The sequence below is a fragment of the Ruditapes philippinarum genome, unplaced genomic scaffold (genome assembly GCF_026571515.1).
Source record: "Ruditapes philippinarum isolate M1 unplaced genomic scaffold, ASM2657151v2 ctg3497_1_1_1_1, whole genome shotgun sequence".
NCBI classification, from domain to species: Eukaryota; Metazoa; Mollusca; class Bivalvia; order Venerida; family Veneridae; genus Ruditapes; species Ruditapes philippinarum.
Window position 1 is genome coordinate 324362 of NW_026857874.1, and position 23959 is coordinate 348320.

Below are 23959 nucleotides of genomic sequence, written 5' to 3' on the forward strand. Positions count from 1 at the left end.
AAACTACACGTACAAAAACTATTATGTTGTATACATGACTGACTGAATCTGACTCAAGCCGAAAATTAAATGCCTTAATATGAGTATTAACTTATTTTGATTGAAAGCAGCTGGTAATGTTTAGCAAGACATACGGTTACGGTACAACCGACAATTTCATGACAACGTTCAATATACTCATATTGTTTGATCGAATTTTGTTTAAACATTTTAAATCTGTTCAGTAAAATATATTTCCACTTTGTTTACATGAATAAGCATCTTTATTCTTTCATTTTCACAATGTTGGATTTACCTTTATTCTCTTTGAGCAACATGTGCAGTGCGTGAATAGAATCAAATTCAAACAAGAATTTGCTATTTAAATTACAAGCATTGTAAACATTCACAGCTTATGCTTACATTACCCATTTAAAAATTGACATAAATCTGTCTAAAGAAGTTATACAACTAAACATGCTACCTTTTATTGATACATAAATCTTTTGGAGTAAACATTTTACAATATAAATTTGGTGTTGCTGCGGAAACGATTGACTTTTAGGAGATGATTTCCTAGAGTTTACAGAATATTTATACAAATGCTGTGCAATCTTATATTACTTTTCTGAATAACTGTCATATGTAAAACCTAAACGGATAAGTTGTCTTTCACGTCAGTTAAACTATAGTATTGCTTTGTTAATCGTAGCTTCTTTGTATTAATACAAAATCAATATATAAAAGCTTAAAATCGTCAGAGACATGTTAAAAGCCTGTAAACTGGAAATTTCGTCGAAAGCAATGAATGCAAAAAGTTGAAAACATTAATTCTTAACATCTTATACATCTTATTAAAATATTAAGTGTTGTAATCTTGAAATATTAGTACATCATTTTTGGATCTTAATATTACTATCAACAACAATTCTATTCACACGAAAATCTATGATAAAAGAGATGACTTTGACTTTTGTATATTTAATCATCAACATTTAGATGGAGACGTACCCCATGCAAAATCATTTCTCAGTTAATTAGATTCGCTAGAGCTTGCAGCAACGTAAAGGATTTCAACGAGCGGAATATTTTTATTACCAGCAAGCATCTAAAACAGGGCTACCGCTATCATAAATTACGGAAATATTTTACTAAATTTTACAATCGTAACTTTGATTTAATTTCTAAATTCAATAGTGATTTAAAAACTCTTCTGCGACAAGGGATTAGCCAGCCTGGTTTTTATGGCGATTTGATTTACAAACTTCGTAAGATTTTGGGTCATGATAATTTTTCTGCTGTTTTTACTAAAATCATTAAACGTTTTATTAAAAGAGGTTATGACCCTACTATTTTAAGACATACTGCATGTTAAGTGTTCAACCCTTTTACAGTTGGACACTACGCTTTCCTCTTTTGATTACATCTGACGGACCAAGTGGTAGACTCTATGATGGATAGTTCTTAAAGCCCTTTGGGACTAAATTGTCTTAATGTTCGTCTTATGCCTTGCTTCGTCGGGCCCTTGTAGGTGATTTTCTTGTTGCTCTGTCTTCCTTTAGGACATTGAGTACTTTTGTTATGGTTATTGGGTTTACTTTTATATGTTTTTACATGATCATTTTCGTGTTTTACTTATTTAACCTTTTGTAACGATGACAACTGGTAGAATTTCACTTGGCGGGGATTCATTTTATTTACACTGTCTCGTTTATAGGAACATGGTGGGGCTAAGAGCGAGATTTGGTGCACCATTAACTGGTTTAAACTCCCTAGCAGTCATTATTATGCTGCTGACCGTTCCAAGGCGCGCCCCTCTGTGTTCCTCAGATGTATGTCTATGTTGTTTCATACTGTTTTGGTGACACTTTTGCTTGTGTCCCTTGTTGTTTTCTCGTCTACGGTAAGTATATTTCCCATTACCCCTAGTTTTTATTTCTTTTGATTACCCCCCCCCCTTTCACCCGGTCTCCTGTCCCCTTCCCCTTTGACTGTGTGGGCCAATTGTCAATCATTTATTTGTTTTCTTTGAATTCCTAATCAGTTACAAATTATTTATCATTTAGTGATTAATCTGTCCGTGTTCTGTCTTTGCCCTGTCCTGTTTTTGTTTGGGGTCTGTCTGGGCTCCTTGAAACTGGTTCTTTTTGCTGGGTCATATGGGGGTTGCGTTCATTGAACGCCGCCTTTCCTTGTTGATCTTGTTTATTATATTTTGTGATCATTGTATGCACTTTATAAATATATGTTTTTGACAAATCTTTTCTTATCAGAATATTACATTTGAAGCTTTTTAATTAACATTTTATTGTCAATATATCGACAATAATTCACATTATGTTTAAAATAATAATAATAAAAAAAAGATTCAGTCAACACAAATTTTAACTTGTCATTGTTGCATAGCAAATTGTCTTTGTTACTATTAGTTGTGCTTTCCTAACTATTGTAAATTTTATCTGACTGTATGATTTAGAATAATGATTTTACACGTGTCGATGTTCTTAAAGTTAAAGAAAATCATCGTTTTTGGCAATCTAAAGGGATTCCAGATATATCATTTATATTACTTGTGTAAGGTTTTGGTTATATACTCAACTTTAAATGTTCGTGTGATATGGTGTAAAAATTGAAAAAACAAATAATAACCATAATTTTTCAGCATTTACGTTGACATGTAAAGTACTTATAACAGCACCAAATCCATTGCAGATTAAATTGATCAAATCTGTATGAATATTAAATCGAATATCTTTAAAAGTTAGAGCACTACATAGCCATACGAGTGGTGTTTAAACCTGTTGAATTATGGTGTATATATACTTCATTGTATTTACGCATTAACATATAAATGTATTGTAAATTTTGTATTAAATTGAAAATTAAATACACTTACCTTTACAGATATTATACTTTAAAGGCTTTACAAATTTATTCAAACTGATGTCTTTTGACGTCATGAGTCATATAAGATAAACCTATAAATGAGGTCACGATGCTCTGTGCTCCCTATAGTTATAATTTGTTACTGTATGTATTTCATAATGTTGTACAGAAATAATTTTATTACCGACATTTTCATGCCAAGGAATCCAGTAAATTGTGTGTTTATTAAGTTTCTAACTTATACTAAATCATTGATAACAATAACTTGCCGCTTACAGCATTAATAAGAAAGATGTGTTATTGGCAAATTAGGGCATGCTGACATTGGAATTATTTCCTTCCTTATTTAACCTATTGGCTAACAAAAATGCAATAATTATTGCCTTAAGTTCAACAACCTGACTATTTACGACAATACAGTATTTTTATTCTATCAAGAGGGTGATCAGTATCTGGTACAAAATTCACAATGATGAAGCAAAAAGAAAAGGGACAGAAACTATGAATAACATTTCCGAATGAACTATAGATAATCTGAATTTCGTTTTCATACAAGAATGTTAACAATTTGATGCCTTATGTCATTGTTTGAGAGTTTTATACAGGAAGTCAAAGGTGGCTATATTTACAAAACACTTCAATGTAATCTTTAAGTGTTTGTAAAGTTTGATAAAAGGTCTTGAGTGTTTTCAAGCAATATTACCATGATGTAAGTATCTTACAAATACCGTATAAGTGGTTTTTTCTGCGGGCTTCAAATTCTGCGGTTTTTCCAAATTTTGGCATGTTTTTATTTCTGCGGACTTTATTTCTGCGGCACTTTCTTTGGACAAAACTTGATTTAAATTCTGCGAATCGTCTAATCAAAGTCTAAGTCACATTACCATATCTATTAAATTTGCATGTACACGTTCGCATTTGTTGATCGTCGTCACTGCATAACTGTATAGTAATTACAAACAATTATATTTGCTTACAAACAAATATAGTGCGCAACAATAGAAAGGTATACATCTTTGATCAGCGTAAAGATATAACATAACGTGTGAAAAATATACCCCGGTAGTATGATCTTTAATTTAATGAAAATGATAGAAGTTTACCATATCGTAACAGATGACAATTCAAGTAAACAACGATTATTTATCAGTATAAGGGTTGGAATGGTTTGAAATATCTTTATTCTTAAATTAACATAATTAACAATAAGTACATCCTTACTTACATCCGACAGCAATTTTATACAACTTGAAAACCCGCTTACCGTTAAAATCTGTTAGTCGTTAATACTTTAGACAAAACAGGCCACAATGTAGGATACATATCGTAGCAGGTAAGAGAAATATTCTGCGGTTTTTATTTCTGCGGTGGCGAAACTAACCGCAGAAAACGCAGAAATAAAGTCACCGCAGAAAAAAACCACTTATACGGTAGTTTTCTTTTCTGAGTTGATTAAAAAATATACGAAAAAGATGTTACTGTTTAAAAAAATATATGCATTCCAAACTGAAAAAGGAGTTCCTATTTTGTTAATCTTTAAGTAAATATTGAAGTTTCAGTACAAATTATCACATTCAAGCACTATGAACTGAACCACTTAATGTAGAAATATATTTTGTCGTAAATGAAATTAAGACCAAAAACAAAAAAATACACTTTAAAGTTGATAAAATAATTATTTATCTTCCTTCTATTTTAGAGAAAAATGATGAAAATCACATCGAATGGTCATACCAGTTTAATTTGCAAATTATTTATTAATATCAAAAACAACATTAATTTGTGTTTGAAAAATAAAAAAAAAACTGATTGTTGACGGCAACAATTCATATAACTGTTCTGATGCTAACGTAATTATGTAAATTAATAATATTTTAAACGTTGTTTAGTATGTATAGTATGTTTTAAAGTAAGCTTCATAGGATATTCAAATTGTAAATGATCTTGACCTCTTAAACGGTTAACTCAAATTTGACTTTTTGCTTTGTACTTGCTGCCCCAAATTTTGTTCACCTAGTAACCTAGAATAATATTTAAGTTTTACCTAAAAAGTAATTAGGTCCTCAGAAATCTTTGGATCAGTTTTATTTCTATAAACAATTTGAATTACTTGGAGAAGATCCAATCGTATTTGGTATTTAAATACTTTCAACAAACACACCCTATCATTGTTTACATTTGACTTTAAAAAATGGTCATAAATCTGTCTTAAAAAGCAATTTAACAAAACTTGTCAGGTTTTGATGATACAAAGATTTGAGAATTACCATTTTGTAAACATTATAAAAGTTTTGTTAAATATACAATCCTGGAGATTTTGGTTGATCATTGCGAAACTAGTTATTACATGTATGCAACAAGTAGCAAATTAATATCTTTATTATCAAAATAACTCTATTATATAACTTGTAAACATAACAGGTTTATTTCTTTTTTACAGTCCTCGTCATTTGGTTCTGAAGGGTCGAGAGGATCCCAAAAACAGCACAATTTTATTTCATGTATAATTACAAAATGTATGGAATGAGGAAAAAAACAATAGTATAAAAGAGAAAAAAAATATCAACAAACTTGGCCCACTTTAAAAGTTTTTTTTTAAATTTCTTAAACGTTTGAGAGTAACCTTATTAAAAAGTTGTATTAATTTTTGTATTTTAGCATCTTTCTAAATATAAATCATCCGTTGTTTTCGATATTTTTTATTTTGATATTGGTATGCGTTTGCAAAAAATCAAACATTGCACTTGTTGAAAATAAATCCTTAAAATCTGTTACAAACTACATAAAATTTGTATTTTCTAAATCAATATTTTCTTATCAGAAAATTAAAGCTTCAGATCAATACTATCTGTCGCTTGATTGCAATACAACTTGCAATTTTGTCGAAGTTTTAGCAATAAAATGCCAACGGTTATGTGAAAATTCTAATAACAGATAACATCCTTGTTTTTTGTTCTTCAAAATCTTTTAAATCTGTCATCTCAGCACACGTTATCCTGTTCATAATATTGATTGAAAATTTATTCTAATTTGAAACGCCTTTAAGAAATACTGCTTATGTGTTAACTGATCGATGCAATTTATCAGACTTTAAAGTTTGTTTATTCAGGTATCATATTCATAAGCTTATCATCATAACAACTATTATTACCACATGAGAACAAACAGGTGTAGCACACATGCTAATTTTCAAGTAAAAAAAACAACAGAAAATGGAATTAACACTCGCTAACCTTTGTCTGTATGTGAACACAAATCAGCTTAGCTGCGACCTTATGTCCAGTTCATGGTATGAATGCACACCTGAAAACATAAATAAGTCTGATAAGGAGTTAAAACGAATTTCAGAAATGAATTGAAATATGCTATTGAAACACTATTTATTTGCAAATATATAAATAATATCATTTTAATGAATAAATATCTAAACAATGTAAGTGAGACTTTAATGTACGTTACCGGTGGTCGCGTGTTGTTGGGTCGTTTTGGGGATGCGTTCATTGAGCGCGCCGCCCTTCTTTGTTGGTCTTGTTTTTCATATTTTGAGACAAATACGTATTTTTTTCTATTTCTGATGCACATAAAAAGGACGTATCACCTATACATAGTTCTAATGAACTACGAAAAAAAATCCTTTGTTGTACTTTATAACTATTGATAAACCACACTATTACAGACATTGGACTGATGACGAATAAACCAACATAAATTACGCGTCAAATAGTTAACAATATAACGTCGCAATGCATAGTATGTCAATATCACAATACTTTTACCACATAATCATATTTGTGTGTCATAGTTGATGTGTTAATCACCGCCATTTGGTTTCCTTGGAATACGTCATATTGTCTTTTAACGACAGTTCCTACTTACCCTGATTAAAATGATCATAATTACGAGAACTATATGAGAAATAAGTAGGCTTTATCTCATGTTGTTTTATCTATCTTTCCATTTATTTTTATACAAAGTGGTCGGCCATTTCAAATAATACCAGCGCCATGAGAATATGAAAATATTAGCAATCTGAGAAGAAAGAACAAAATTAATACAAAAATGTTTTTTTTTAACAATGCATAAATAATGAATAAAATGTACAGTAAATGTTATATAATCATAAAATCAAGAAATATCTTAACCGAATGAAACGCTGAGTGGTCTAAGCACTTGAAAACTAAAATAATCGAAGACACGAACTTAGTTTTGAAGTGGACGCCTATAAAAGCAAATTACTATCAGATTTTCTTTCAGACTAACAGTAGTTTGGCTTTGTTATAAGTATTCATATAAGTATTCATAGCTAAATGATTATTTTAGTTGTAGATTTGAATTACATGTACTCTTATTTTTTGTACGTCTCTAAATTATGTTGATTTAAGTGTGTCCACAGAATTGAAATGTTATTAAGGTTTGGTGAAAGTGGTTTACGAGTATATGAATATAATAGACTGATTGGTACCAGGTAGCGGTATCGAAAGTGGTTCAACTTTTTACGTGACACTTGACATCTGCTGTTGTAAATACATGTACTGTTTGGTCAATGGACACATTTTAGACTAACATTGATTAAAATTAAAACGTCCTATCGTATCCATGAACATATCTTTGGGTTAAAACTGCTTCAGGTCTGCTTAGAATTTCAGAAAAACTTGTTTGACATAAGAAATATATTCTACATATATTCATCAAGTTAAGATATATGTTCGCTTTAAAATCAATAAATGTTTGCATTGTATTAATAACAATGTGCATGCAAATGCTTACAGTATTTTGTAAAAATTTAGATACAAACAATTCATTGATCTGCTTAAACTTATACCAATGATCAACTTAAAGAACTATAGTGGCGCACCATAGCACTATATCAAAGTAATGCCAATAAAGAAATGTTCATTATATGTTTTTTTCAGTTCTAATTCCTTATAAAATAAAAAATGATAATTATAATGAATTGACACATAGATAACGTTAATTAATGTTACTGGTCAAACAACGGAAGAAATTAAGTCACATCGAACAGTGTGCCTGGTATATTTTATCATGGCCGCTTGTCGATCGATTAAAATGATATATATTTTTCATCGTTATAATGTCGTCTTAGCTTTCGACAAGAACTTCCAGCTTTTTTCCAGCTAGGTAATATCTTATGCCTGGCTGGATCAATTGGCGGCATTACAATTGAATATGTTGGCGTTTCAATGATTGTTTATCAAGACACCATAATACAACTATACTATCCTCTATGTTAAATTTAAAATACAAGTTTTAGTTTTAAAACAGTTTCCGTGTTTTGTACGTTTCTTTTCCCAAAATAGTCAATCATACATTCATTCTACATTGCGTCTCGTCTGCTTAATTATAATATCATATTACTGTTGCAAGTAATACTAAGTTAATACGAGGCAGGTACAACACGGGGGCGTCCGTGGCCGAGTGGTTAAGGTCGCTGACTTCAAACCACTTGCCCCTTACCGCTGTGGGTTCGACTCAGCTAGCTTACGGAACGTCGGTGGTTCTACTCAGGTGCCCGTTCGTGCCTGAAATAATGCACGAAAGGGCACCTGAGGTCTTTCTCCACCAGTAAAGCTGGAACGTCGCGATATGACCTATATTGTGTCGATGTGACGTAAAAACCCAAAACAAACAAAGGTACAACACAATTTTATTTTTTACGTTGTTTGTGTAACAAGTAATTATACAAAGATAGGTTTTTTAATCGCAGGTGTTTCAACTTTGTAAGAAGTTCAAAAATGTTAAACATGTAAGACAATATGTGTATTTGTTACAGGTATATAAGTGCACCAATAAATGGTACAAGTCAATTCAATATACATTAAACAAAATTTCACGTGCCAATAATTCAATATTCAACATGCATGTTAAAATTGTAAAGCAAAAAATATCATAAAAATATGATTAACAAAAGGACAATATCATATGGTTATTTTCTGAATATCGGAGACAATTACGTTATGTCGTAAATTCAAGACGATATCTTACAGCTAATAAATCTATTCAACAAACATAGTTTATTATGTTTGAAGTCAGAGAAGGTCTACAAAACAGAGGTTCTTTAGTCATATACCTTACCTGTTTGTAGGCGTCGGTATAATGTTTATTTCTTGTCTTATCTTAAATTCAAATTAATAGGTGTGTCGCACTTTATAATAAATGTTCAACTATTAAATTGAAACACACATTTAAGTTTTCCTTTTTTTCAATTTTGATCGAATCCTTTTTTTGTAGCAGATCTTCTGATTAGACCATCCTTAAAACGTTTTTGAAAGCTCTGGACTGACAATTATTCTGGAAACATTATTTATTTATCCCACCAAAGTTATATAATGAATTTGTAAGTCCATATTTTAGATAAAAGTTTCTATAAACAATTATACATGTATGCCATCTAGATACAATGTACTTTTAATATGTGTCACATTTTTAGTTAATGTTAAAGCTTCACTTTATAATCAATGAGGCTTTATAAAGCAGTTCAATACAAAGTTTGAAAAATACAAATATCAATTGATAACTAAAATCTATTAAAATATTTTTAGTAAATGATTATATAGGCCTGGGGTTCACTAAAAATTACTGATCAGGATCAAGTTCAGGATCAAATTTTAAAACCAAAATTATCCCCATTGTTTATCTTTAGAGAATTAAAACTTGATATTTACTTGATGAAATTGGACCTAAAATAGCATGTTTGTTGAAGTTTTAGAATAAATATACATGTATTGTAATTTAAAAAGAAATGGGTATTTTGGGTATTTTACAGTTGATCCAGATTCTAAAATTCACAAAACACGATCAATCCTAGTTTTATAAAATGATAAAAATAAAATCCGGATCATTTGATCTCGATCCTGATCTTTTGTTAGTGAACACGGGGCCTAGTTTCAACCAAAATAGTATCTTCGAATTTACGTTATAATGTCTGATCTTGACAAAAGTATTATCAAACCTTAATGTAAAAACAAACGCTTCATGAACCTCAACATATCTCACCATGGTATGGTATCACAAACATAAACAATAAGGTAAAAGAAAAGACTATAAAAAGATAATAAATGTTCACATAAATCAAACTTCATTTTAATTTTACAGCATTTAACTTAGACCTTCTTTTTAGAACTCTATGCATAGCGCTTTAAGAATCTTGTTCAATTATAATCGACTCTATCTGTTATATGTAATCCATTGATTTCAAAATTCTGTTATTTATGAGCAATAAAATGTCACTGGTTATTTGAAAATGCAAATAACAGATAACAAGTTTCATTTTCAATACCTTTAAATCCGTCGAATAATAAACTTTTCGTTTATTAATTTCATCACTGTTTTCCCTTACAAATATATTGATTTGAAACATTAATGTATTACTACCACTATATGTAAAGTGATTTAGTACATTTACGATTACAGAGGTGAATGAACCAGAACATAAGAAGGGAAATGTATCTGATAAATCAATTAGATAGTAAAGGTTGCATCTTTTTCAATTTAACATTGCATTAAGTGACGCGAACTGAAACAACAAATTGAGGTAACTGAACAAACATAACAAAATGAATGAAACATTTGATCACGTAAAAGGTGTCGTATTTTTATTAACGTCTTTCTAATTAAAGAACAAGTAACAGTTTGTTAGAATGTTTGACATTCATTAAAGAAACATCAAAAGGATATATGTTCAGTAGTGTCACTATCAAAGCGATATTCCTCCAAATGAACTAAAATATTTCTAGAAAATCAAATATACTTAGATTTTAAGAAAAGTTAAACTATTCAAGATTTAAAGACATTTTCGGGAGTTTTCATATAGACATATAGGTAAAATTAAAACTGTTCAATAGTTTTTCTTTAAACTTGACATGTTGTTAGAATATGATAACAAAAACATTTTAAGCAAAAAAAAATGGGGTCACCATTCTCGTTTTTTGAGTTATCTGCCCTTGAATTGGACTTTTTTTTTAAATTCAAGGGCAGATAATTTACAATGAATGGAACAATACAATTTTTTTCTTATTTTCATGAAGCTTACCTTCGTTTAAGTTGATATGCAAAATTTCAAGAACAAATTTAGAGTGGGTAGTTTTTATTCCCACTTCTTCTTTTAACCTGTGCATTTTTTCTTAAAAAATGGCCTATTTTTTAGAAATTTAAAGTACCTTTATTTCCATTGAAAACAATTACAAAAACGATGTAAAGAATTGCATGTTATTATGTATAGGACTAAACAATAAAAAAACTAATCCAGAAGTAAAAACAGGTATTCATTTAAATATGTATAAGTTATCTGCCCTTGAAATGACATCAACTAAGTAGAAAAGTCTGATTCAGGGGCAGATAACTCAAAAACGAGAACGGTGGCCCCATTTTTCTTTTCGCTTAAAATGTTTCTGTTGTCATATTCTAACAACATGCCAAGTTGAAAGAAATTCTATTGAACATTTTTAATTTTGCCAATATGAAAACTCCCGAAAACGTCCTTAAGAAATAACTGATACCATATTTCTACTGTGTGGCTAGCGCAGTAAGGGCTTTTATATCATATTTTGACCTTTTATTGACAATTTACGTGAATTATGACTATGCGACATTAGCAAAACAACACAGTTCCTGATTTTCTGTTATATATAAGTACAACATATAATGTACACACCTGAACCATTGTTTTCCTTCATTATTTTCTACCCTCCATGAATCATGATTATAATAATATGACAGTTATTGATAAGATGACGTCATATGTCTTCAAATAGCTTCAAATAGCAGACAGAATGGGGTTGACATGAGCAGTATGCTCCAAATAACAGTTATTTCATTGTTATCTTTCAGAGAATAATTATTTATAACCATCATGTTGTAGCCAAAGAATTTCGTAAATTGTAATTTAACGATGGTTCCTACCGATAGAAAATTATTGCTGATAATTACTTGTCAATTAGAACTCACTGAGAATTCACTTTGGCAGTAAGATATTATAATATAGCTATCTTCAGTAAACGACCTACCGATATTGGAAAATGTTTACCGAATAACAGAGGTTAGTTTTAAGCAATCAGTGACAAGTATACCTGTCGAAAATATTTTGTTATACAATTGTACAATAAAACTTTCTTTTTTGGCCGTTGACTTCAAACCACTTTTCCCTCACCGTTGTGGTTTCGAATTCTGACATGGACTTTGGATTCGTCCATGTGGGGAAGCTATCCAGCTAGCTTACGGAAGGTCTACAAGTGCCTGTTCGTGCCTGAAGTAATGCACGGAATGGTACCTCTAGGGTTTCCTCTACCAGTAAAGCTTGAAAGCCGACATAGTTATAACCTATACTGTGTTGGTGCGACGATAAACCCAACCAAAAAACAAGTCTTTGAAATGATATTAAAATATATTTTTTGCTTTTTAGCATCTGTAAGTGCTACATTAAAGACTGTTTTTACATTGATTTGTTGAAATGCTTGTTCATTTGGAGAAATTCGTATAAATAAGAAGCCATATTGTCTAGTGCATTTTAATCCACAGATTATGTAAGATCATATTAAATCAACGGAACGTCATCTGGAATTAATGATGATAATTTACGATTTAATGTTACTTCTTCCGGCTTAAATGCATTTTAGTATGTATCATGTCATAAGCGAGACATGTTTTAGATTGGTTTTACAAAACAAGCGTATTTCAACTCATGTCAGCAGATATGTTTGATTTGCAAAAAAACTATTGACGATAGTTTTTAATATCAACCACTATAAATGGACTTTCCAATCCTTCGATCTGGACAAAACCAATCATCACCTTTTAGGGAAAACTTCAAAATTTGAACTATCTAAAAAACCTTTGTGGGATGGTCTGCACCGATCAAATGGTTGTTGTTTTTTTCGGTCGCCGCAAGCGAACGTAAGGTTAAAATGTGGATGAAACATTATTTGAATTTTCTGATAAATAATGAATTGCTTGGACGTTTCATCTCAAAGAAATCGCAGCTATTCTAAATAAAGATGAGATCAAGTTTGAAGGCCACGCCATAAGTAAAATAATTCTGATATCACGTCTCAAGTTTTGAAATAAATGTTCAAGTACCAATCTATTTATATAAATCTATATGATAAAAACAATATACTACTGCATCAACAAGTAAAATAAAATGTTAAGCTTTACTTAAATATACATCCAGTTTCCCAATATTACAGAAGAAAGATGCATTTTTCATATCACGACAATTGCTCAAAATTAAAACAACATATCATGTTGCATGATTAGCATTTTTGTTGCTGTTGTTTAAACTATAAAAAACAAGATAGCTGTTACATGTATAGATGCAGTTTAGATATTGTTGCTGACATTACAATATATGAAAACAGGCGATTGTGGCACGCAATTTATATCTGCATCTGTTGTGTTAATGCAAATATTTGTCTACGGCAATTATCATGTTTACAGATTCACTCAATTGCAATTTATCAAAATATAAAGAAGAACACTACATTTATAACATTTAGATAGACGATGTAAGCCTCAGTTTCTGTATCAATATGAATAAACAAAAGATGTTTGGCGCATCTGAATCATATCCAGAGCTTTTAAGTTCACTCATTTCTCACTGTTGTTGGCTAAAATGACCAGATGCACAAACATTTTGACCCTCGCTTTGAAAGTTAGGTATGTTTAACATCAGTTCTGGCCAAATCTACTTCAAAATGTACACACATGTTCAGTTTGTCAAATACACTAGTCTAACTCTTTTATCTTTAAATAATAATTAATTATACAACCAATTTTAGATTAATCGTTGTCATACATTGTCATAGTTAAATATTCTAATGGAAACCTTTAATTTCACCTGAAAAGACAACATTGAAAAAGATGCATGCTGGTTGTTTTTAAACGACATTGGAACGCGCAAGCTATAGTTAACACCCCTAGCACCGGCCGTTGAAAATGATGAATTTTTACTTTGTTATAAAATTAATAGCTTCATATATTAAAGATTCTTTTTAATTTGCTCGGTTTCCAGATACTCAACACTTTGTGACATTCAAATGTAACTGTAAAGAGTAGTACTTTCCATTTACATTAAATTGCGTCGAAAGATACTATCAGCAGTTGACAGCTACTTTAACTAATACATGCATGAACTTTGCATAATCATATAAATTTAATATGTATAATAATATGATACTATTTTTGCTTTAATATAAAATACAATTGATGTTGGTAAGCTATAATTTTATTGTGATATTTAAACATATGTATACTAATTTTACCTTTTTGACCATGATATTTATTTTCAATGGTACATACCATGTTTAAAGATGTTAAAATAATCATCTTTTCTGTCGTTTGAAGGACTGTCTTCGTATTTAGGTACAACATTATGTATCAAAACGTCAATTGTAATACAAATATGCTAATGAATATACAAATGTATATGTTTTGCCGTATCCATTTTTGTAAGTGTATGCACACATGCTATTCATGAATCAACTTGTTTGAGTGCGATATCGATATAATTTATCATTTAAATGCAGCCTTTTTCTTGTGTTTTAAGGACATACTCTTTTTTAATCGCCACTAGGACCCTTGGTGTCCGAATGTTCTTAGTGTCGACTGCTTTAATCATCAATGAGTTGAAATTCGACTAGTTATGTGAAGAAATGAGCATTTTGCAGTTCACGAAAGGCAATGTACCTTGGGTCTTCCTCAACTGGTCGCCGTATGCCATTCACAGTTTCGGTATTACTTAAAAATCATTTTTAAAAATCATAGTCCCAATCAGGTAAGAAAAATTCTAAATTTTCTATATTTAGGGGAATTCGTTTTTCCGCGAACAAAATTTTTAAATAAAACTTACTGGCCGATATTATATTTAATTTAATCTAGTAATACCAAAAAATCCTAGCACAGTAGTTAATATTATAATAATTTAAGGTAACAAGAATAAATCAGTCCAGAGTAAGAAGTTATCGAGTGCTGAAAAATTGTCTGACAATTTTAAATTCTTGTTAAGTAAATCATCATCGAATTTAAAGAAAATGAGATATGACAAATTTGTTAGATTTAATCACTTTATTTCGGCAAAGTTTATCACAAATACCCGTTTGGTTTAACCCCTTTATAAAAACGTTTCGCCACAGTGGTATTTTAGCTGATTATTTAAACCTGTATAATAGCATGTTTAAGAAGTACGTTTTGATTTATATTGCAGGTTCAACGATTGATTGTAGGTTAAAAAAATTAAAAAAAATTTGGTTTCTTGATCTTTTACTGAAAAATGAATGTAATTCATGTAATGCGGCATAAATGAATAAAATTAAAATTGAGCAAACTTTAAATGAATACAATAACAGAAGTGGATTAAACCTTGTGGGAATAAAAGAATATTAAATCAAGAAATAAGAATCTAGATGTATAAAATCAAATCAAATTGTTTCAAATGTTAAATATTTAAGCATGTGATGTATTGTAATACTTTTATTTCAGTGGATATTAAAAGAAAGTCTAATTGTGAATGAGTGTGATATTGTGACATTTCACGCGGATATAACAAAAAAATTGTGACATTGTGACATTTAGTGTGAATATAACAAAATAAATTTTGACACTGTGACATTTTTTGTGGATAAAACTAAAGAATTGTGACATTGTAGCATTTTGTGTTTATATAAATAAAGAATTTTGATAAGGTAACATTTAGTGCGGATATAACCAAAGAATTGTGATGTTTTGGCTTTTCATGTAGATATAACTTGAGATTTGTGACATTGTAGAATTTCGTGTAATATTTCTAAAGGTTTGTGACATTGTGGCTTTTCGTGTAAATAAAACTACATAATTGTGACTTTGTGACATTTCGTGTGGCTATAACTAAAGAATTTTGACAGTGTAATATTCCGTTTGGATATAACTAATTCATCAAAGAATAGTGACAGTGTAGCGTTTCATGTGGATATTTCATTTGGATATAACTAAAGAATTGTAACATTTCATGTGAATATAAATCGGTACGAATCTGGTAAGAAGGGCAAAAATGAAACATCTTTACAAACACTTATTCATCATTCTGTTAGTAATTCTCAGGGCAGGTAAGATTTTTTTTGCGTGATTTTATGTTGTTTAGAAATGAATTTAATAGTTTATGAAACAGAAAAAAAATAATGCGAAAGACTCAATATATTAATTGAAATTGAAGAAATTTAAGGACCTAACAGTAAGTCAGTTACATAATGAAACATATGAAAAAATAGTTTTTATCTTTTCTTCTATAACGTCTGTCCTGCACGCTTTCTGAGCTTCATTACATCGCCTTTATTTTGTGACATAACTGCAGTTTAATCCCTGTTCATTTTCAGAAAAGACCGTAAGATGCACGCAATCACTGAGGCCAAATAAGTGCAATGTAATGAAATGTTATGTCAGCATAGCAAAACAATTTTTCCTGTAAATTACCTGAACGTAAATCAATGTTCCGAGTTATTCCGGTTCACATTAGTTTACGCTCTCTACTCAGAAAAGGATATCTTTTATTGATAGTAAATGTTTAATTTTGAAAATGCCGTTATTTCTTATGTTTAATACTTAAAATAAATGCCAAGTAATAACATGAATATTAAATAGCGTAGACTTGGTGCAACAAACAACACTTGTTTAGCTATATAATTCTCAGGTGGTTCAGGAGAAGTTTAATCAAACAGAGTTTTTTTAATGCCACAAAAGTAAAACATTAAACTTATTTGTTAAGGATATGGTTATGTTAACAAAACTCGAATTCGTCTACATCCTGAAAGGAACTGATAACTTGATTAACTGTAAATATTACGACGTTATTATTTGACTGAACAAAGGACATCTCTTTGTCAACTGACATCTCACGGACTCGCTTCTAATTTGACATTTTTGTCAATCGTTATTGTTTAAACGGACCACTGTACGATAATTTAATTACATTGATCCTTATATGCCATGCTTATGTAATTCTGTGTTGGCTTCGCCCAAGAACTTTATATTGCTTCTGCTTGCATTAACCTTGGAATCCTGTTAACTATGTCAATGTCTTAACTTTAAATTGAACCGGATTATGGCGCGTTATTTAGAAAACAAGAGAGAATGACTTACAACAAATGCACCACCATAGTAAAAGACAGCATTTCATTGTCTGGTCATGTGATGCACTTTTACTTTTTATTCATGTTTAGTTTTGACACTCTTATCATAACTTACTTGCATATCGTGCTTTATACTACCTATGGATAGCGAAAAAAATTCACTTGATTATATTAAGTAAAATAACAACAACATTATTCCATTTAATCGTACACGGTATTGGTGTTGTCGACAAACCGACTGTTGCAGTCAAATGTCACTGTCAATACATTCCAAAGTAAAACAATGTGTCTTACAATATGAACATAACATTTCCCGTCTATTTGCACATAAAATCACATGTAGTAAATTAACAAATGTACAGCGATGACTCTTCAAGTAGAATAATTGAATTCCTTATTATTATTAGCCAAAATCGTTTTTTTTTTGTTCAGTATCAACATAATTTAATGTTGTTGGCGTATTATATATATAATGTAGATGCTGAATGTCTTACATGCCTTATTCTAATTGGAAAACTTATTTAATGGCATGTTAAGTTTGAGTTATTGTAAAATGCATTTACTCTTATAAAATGATGATACAATGATTAAATTTTATACAGTACCGACTTAGACTAGTTATAGTTATTCTAACACAATATAATAAAAAAAAATTGTCGGAGTACTTATAAGTTTCGTTAAGTATATATATTCTCGGTCTTGGCATATTTCAGTGATTTTAAATACAGTTGTGAATCATTTCAACTTTTTCATATCTTTGTTGTTTTTTTGTTTGTTTAATATCAGCTAACTATATTATTGTATTATTGTTGGTTTGTTATATATGTTAGCTAATACTAAGATTAATAAATATTGGTATACGTATTTCTATTATTTAAAACAAACTAGAAGGAATTTATAATAATATTTGCAAACGCCACATTACATGTAGCTCTTTTTATGCAAAATGACATTTGATGTAATATTAACTGAATTATGTATTAAACTTTTGAATAATATCCTATTCTATAATCATTTTAAAGTGTGTATCCATAATGTACCTTCAATAAGCATATTTAACAATCAAATGTTACCCCGTTTAAAAATGCTAAATTTAATTACTTCTAAAGATACCATCGGTTGTTGTCATTTACCATATTTAAAGCTGAAAAGGTTATTATGCTTTACATTATTATGAAACTTTTGATCAAGTGAAATATGCATATAAAGTTTTGGAAATTTGAATGAATATTCTGTTACAGCATACTTGTTGAAACTTCTGTTTGTTCTTATTGATCATATAAAGAAAACATGCTCAAATAAGAGATTAATATACAGTTTATTTCCTTAATAATCATTCATACAAATAACATTGTCTTGAGTTAAGATTATGCATGAAGTGAACATTAACAAAGATGCAAGTTGTTAATAATTGCATAAGTGTTTAATCATGAAATTTGTCAATAATAAAACAATATCAGAAACATAATTTCAAATTATGTCTACGTGAAAATATATAAGTTATCTTATATTGCATATACGTAATACAATACAGGTAAAAATGTGTTGATTGAAAGAAAATCGCCCTCTTTCATTTCTCATTAATTAAGGTTGAAAATGGTTAACATGATTTCCACTTCCTTTAATTCTTAACTGTGCTCTCCATAGAAAATAAATTGAATTAACTATCAACGTAAAACTTTATCTCGTTCAAACTTTACTTCAATTGGTTTTATTTAAGTTTATCACAGGGAATCCATTGGTTTAATCCGTTCGTATAAACTTCTTACAATAGTGGTATTTTAGTAGATCATTATTAATACCTGTAAAATAGCAGGTCGTAATATAGTGTTTGATTTATAATTCAGCATATTTAATTATCTTATTGGAGAAAAATTGAGGATGTAGTGAACCGGAATCAATCTATCGTATAATGTGATGTAGATGCATTAATATGTAACATAATCTCCAGAAGCAAAGAAATTAATTTTGTGAATTTGTTAAACGAAAAATAAAAAAACAAACAAAGAAAAGTCAAACGTAAGGTCGTGATCAGTTGATTAGGATGATGATTAGACAATTTGCAAATACATGATTGTGTTTAAAGTGTATTTTCCTCAGTGTTTCCTAATATAAGTGGATATAGAAAAGTGTTAATCATATAAAAAGCATTTAAAAATAGTATTTCAATTGGATTAAGATCGTTATGTATCTACGGAAGAAAAGAGGATGCAGCCTTCAAAAAGTGTTGTTCTTCACATTTGTAATTGCTTTAAGGGCAGGTAAGATAGTTAACAAAGAATTACTTGCAGACAATTGTGCCTTATTATATATTTTTTTTACAGCGAAGTATCAACGTGGTTATATGATGTACGAACATGTACAAAATATATACGTGAAATCATACAGTCATTTATACCTTATTCGGAACAAAAAAGTATTTATGCGTGCAATATATTAAAGGATTTTGAACTTCAAAAAAGATATGTTTGAAAGTTGAAAAATACTGCAGGCAGTCGAAATAATAACTTATCTAACCTGAAAATTAAGTAAATCTTTATTGTAGAATAGGAAACATACATATGCAAATACGTTATCTTGGCTCTATCATAATTATCAATAGTAATTTGTTGTTTTGACGATTTTTAAAGTTAAATTATTTGGTTATCATTTTTATTTGCAGTATTGTTCCAGCATTGGAATAAGTTTGCCGATTTTACTTAACTTATTAAGAATATCTTCCTGTAATTAATAATTGCTATATATGTTCATTTCACGATTAACAAAAGTAATATCTTATTTAAACTTTATTAGTGTTTCGTTTGTCTCTTGTTTGAATATTTCTCAATTAAACTGATAGTTTATTTCATTTTATATCCTAGTCAGTGGATTTTTATAATGATGTTAATGAAGTAATTTCCAAGTTAATACACACTACCTCAATTAAATTTCAAATTAATTATTACATTACTTTTGGAGCTAATTTGCTATGTGATATAACTGATTAAATAAGTAATAAACTTTCAGACATTCAAGACTTCTTGTATTACCTAAACGCCATATCCCTATTCAAGATTTTTGTCTTTTTATTAGATTTTGTTGTTTATAAAACTGGACATGGCATGATGAGACTAAACAGTAAAAGAGAGTTGTAATAATTCTTCCATCCTTGATGATGTAAGAACACGACTTTTGCGTTTCATTGAATCGTCATAATAAGACTTGCAATTTGAAATTTTACCGATGTTCATTTACTGACATTGTCATTGATAACACGCAATAAGCACATAGATCCGAAATTGGGCAAACCGTTTAACCCGAATCATGTAGCAAAAGGATATTTAGTTTTAGAAATAAAAATGTGTAGTGTTGTATTTGATGATTTTATTGTGCATAGTATTTCTAACGTAAAAAAGGGTGAAGGAAATTAAGAAAAAAAAGATTTATTATCTAAGAAAATTGTGCTTTTAAAAGGAAACAAATGTAGCGTTTCCACCGAAATCAACTTTCAAAGGAGAACATCTCATTTTTTATTCAAAATAATGTATTATAAAATGGTGAAGAAATTGCATTTAATATTTGTCTGCAAGATAAGGAATGAAAAATGCTGTCGATAAGTCATGCAGAAATGCTGGAAGTAAAACTAATTTACTTCTTATCTTTTAGTCCTGAAATCAATCACAAATTACCTGAGGTTCAAGGTTTTTGTAATAACAAACGCTGTGTGTTCAGTTTATAAATGTGCCTCTTTCAGACGTCAATCCATTTAATTGTTTTGCAATACATCTTTAATTTAACTTTATAATATCTAAAGGTGATCAACTTTCTTAACACCATTTCAATTTGTATTAATCTGCTAGGCAATCTTGAGAAATCTTTTCTGTTCTACTTTTTTCTATTCCAATCGGCAAACAACTAATATGATGAAGTGTAATATTAGCTTCTTTGATTATAATCTTCTAATGGTGTAAATATGAATTACTTCTAACTATGATATAATCTGTCACGATATCTAGATATATTCTTCAAAGGAATGATAAGAGCGTGTTTCAGAGTTTCTATTTATCATCTAAAGTTTTATGTTATAAAGGAGCATAAAATATAGTAGATAAATGTGTGAAATGCTATATTGTCAGTTGGTGGTAAATTTAAAAATATACTTTATAGTGCTAGGATATATTAATAATGACAGTTGTTGCTCTGATACTATCAATATGCACTGAATTCAGATATTTCTTTCTTATGCGTACAGAGAATAGTAAACACCCCCACAATGTTCAGCGGTGGTACAATGTAAACATTTTTATTTTCAGCATCTTGCCGCGGGAAAAATTCTTGTTTTCTGGTAAAAAGTAGCTTACTAGAAACGCTGTAAAGATTTATGTTTCGAATCAATATCTTATCCGCTGGTCAAAGTAAATTGGAACACGATATATGAATTTAAGAACTAGCAACCCATAACAATTTCCTTGTGAAATCAACAATACTTGTAAACAAAACATGCAGTTGCTATTTTGATATATATTGTTTGATAGGTATTACAAGTTTTAATGCGAAAATATAAGTAAAACAATATCCAAAAATAATCCATTTTTCGTAGTCATTTATCCATGTGTCTTCTTCGGTTTTTGTTCGGAGTCCTCCTGTTGGTATCTTTGCTGGTGGTTTGTGCTGTGAGTTTTGAGGAAACTACAACATTTGAAGCTTTTAACGAGGGTGTATACGAGTTAGAATGTTGGGTTACTCTGTACTGACAATCGTTTTATGATATAAACAACGAATGAAATGTCGTAAATGTACTACTTATTTCACCATGATTTTCAAAACATCAAACAGCTACAATGATGCACTGACAGTAACGTTCTTATTTTATATGGTTTTTATCAATACTTTTGATAGCGAAAATGATATTGAACAACGTGGTACATGTATAAAATATGTTGATGTTAAACATGCTTTATAATCAAGTGTATGAGGAAATAAAAGGATTCATAGGCACGTTAGAAAATTTGTATAAATAAATATATTTCTTAACTTGTTGATCCTACAAGGGTACGGAAATTACCCGTTGAAAGTTATTTTCTTACGGACAGGTAAAACAATACAGATTTATCGGAAACTTTGTCTGATATACATGTATGTTGTAGTATTTACTAGCCTTAACCTACATATGATCATTTTAATATCAAAGATGTCAGTCGCTTATTAGGATGTTAAAGATATCTCAAATGATAGCAATTATTTCATAATAATATGTTATTCTATTAAAAGTGAACGAACCTAATATTTTGCACAATCTTTAATGCCTGCACCGGATAAAAGTTACCTACAATATTTACACCGACTGACAAGGAGGAGCAGAGAGGGCAAAATAATATAATCTTAAACATATTTACCATATAAACCGGTCAGAATTCAGTCTAATTTGTACTGCAATTGTTTATTTGAAGATTTCAACTGATAAAGCACTACACGAAATAGCTTATTGAATAATCATAACGTCAATATTCAGGCAATACGTAAAGCAAAAGACAGACAAATACAAAACGAAATTATAAACAAGTGTTATATAACTGCAGGCGAGATTTTCATTACAGATTATTCCTATGATAAGCTGAACCTGACACGCAATGTTATAAACAAATGGTGTAATTCTAGAAATTCAATTCAGAAATAAGTGATTTGAACAGTAAATTTTAGCATAGAAACATCGAGAAAAAGTTGAATTCCAATAGCAAAAAATAATAAAAATAATAACAAAAATACAAAAAAAACTGCAAAAGACATATTAAACGCAAATTCAGCTGCAGTAACGAAAAAAGTTAGGCGTATGCTTCGACCAATATTTAAACATCTGTAAACAACTGTTTTTTAAGGCAATTATACCCAAGAAATCAATATTTTGCTTTTTTTCAGAAATAACAAACATGCTTTTTATTGTGTTAACATACTGAATTTAGAACATGCTTAAAATGTGAAGATGATAGCACTGAACATCCCTTTATGTGTCCCAATTGTAGCAAAATTTAAACAAAGTAGTATTTTTTATTTCCATACAAAATACTTATTCCTTGTATTTATACCAATTGCCAACAAAGCTAAAGTTGAAAAAGTTAGTCCAATATATATTTTAGATGAGTATTATTTTTAAAACTGTTCAATGTAACACGATATCAAAAATGAAAGGTTTTGAAAAATGAAATTGGAAGCATCTCTGAGGCATAAAATGCATTTAATGTTATCTAGTCAGCATATGATTAAATCACCTGAAGAAGTTTTACAAGATAGGAATTTTGAATGAGAGACTAATTGTAATCATGGTGTTTGAGTTGACTTCTAATTGCATCAATGATGTTTCATTTCCGATGTTTCCCTTGGATCAGCATTTCTTTTGAAATCTAAAGGGAAAGCAGGAAATAAATATTTTTTAAATATAAACAAACTTTCCTAAAGACTTAACATGAGGTGCAAAGTCAATAAGATGTTGTTACCTCTTTTTAATGAGATACAGTGAATGTATTACTTTTTAAATCTTTTCCAGTTTAATTAACTGTTCAAGAGCAGAACAACGTTTACAAATGAAGGTTTGTAACTGTTTGGAAATGGTGAAGTCTTTGCATCGATAAGCAGATAGACTAAGTATGATATTTAAAAGAGCTATTGAAGACGATATATGCGTCAAAACGTTTGAGTTCCATTTGGAAAATAAGTTTTATCATACATTTTTAAATCAAATGTTAAAATTATTATAATACATTATAAGTAAAGTTTAGACATGTGAACGTGTGTTGTTCCTTTACATAACATTTTGTATGCGAAATATTAAACTACATGTTGATATCAAATTTCAAATCTTCTTACATTTCTTGTAGGGATGATTTTATAGCACCTAACAGTATTTGAATAACAATCGACCAAACTAATGAAAAATTAGTTTTATTCTTTTACAATGATATTATTTATTACTTCGACTGTATTTTATGGCATAAATGCACTTCAAC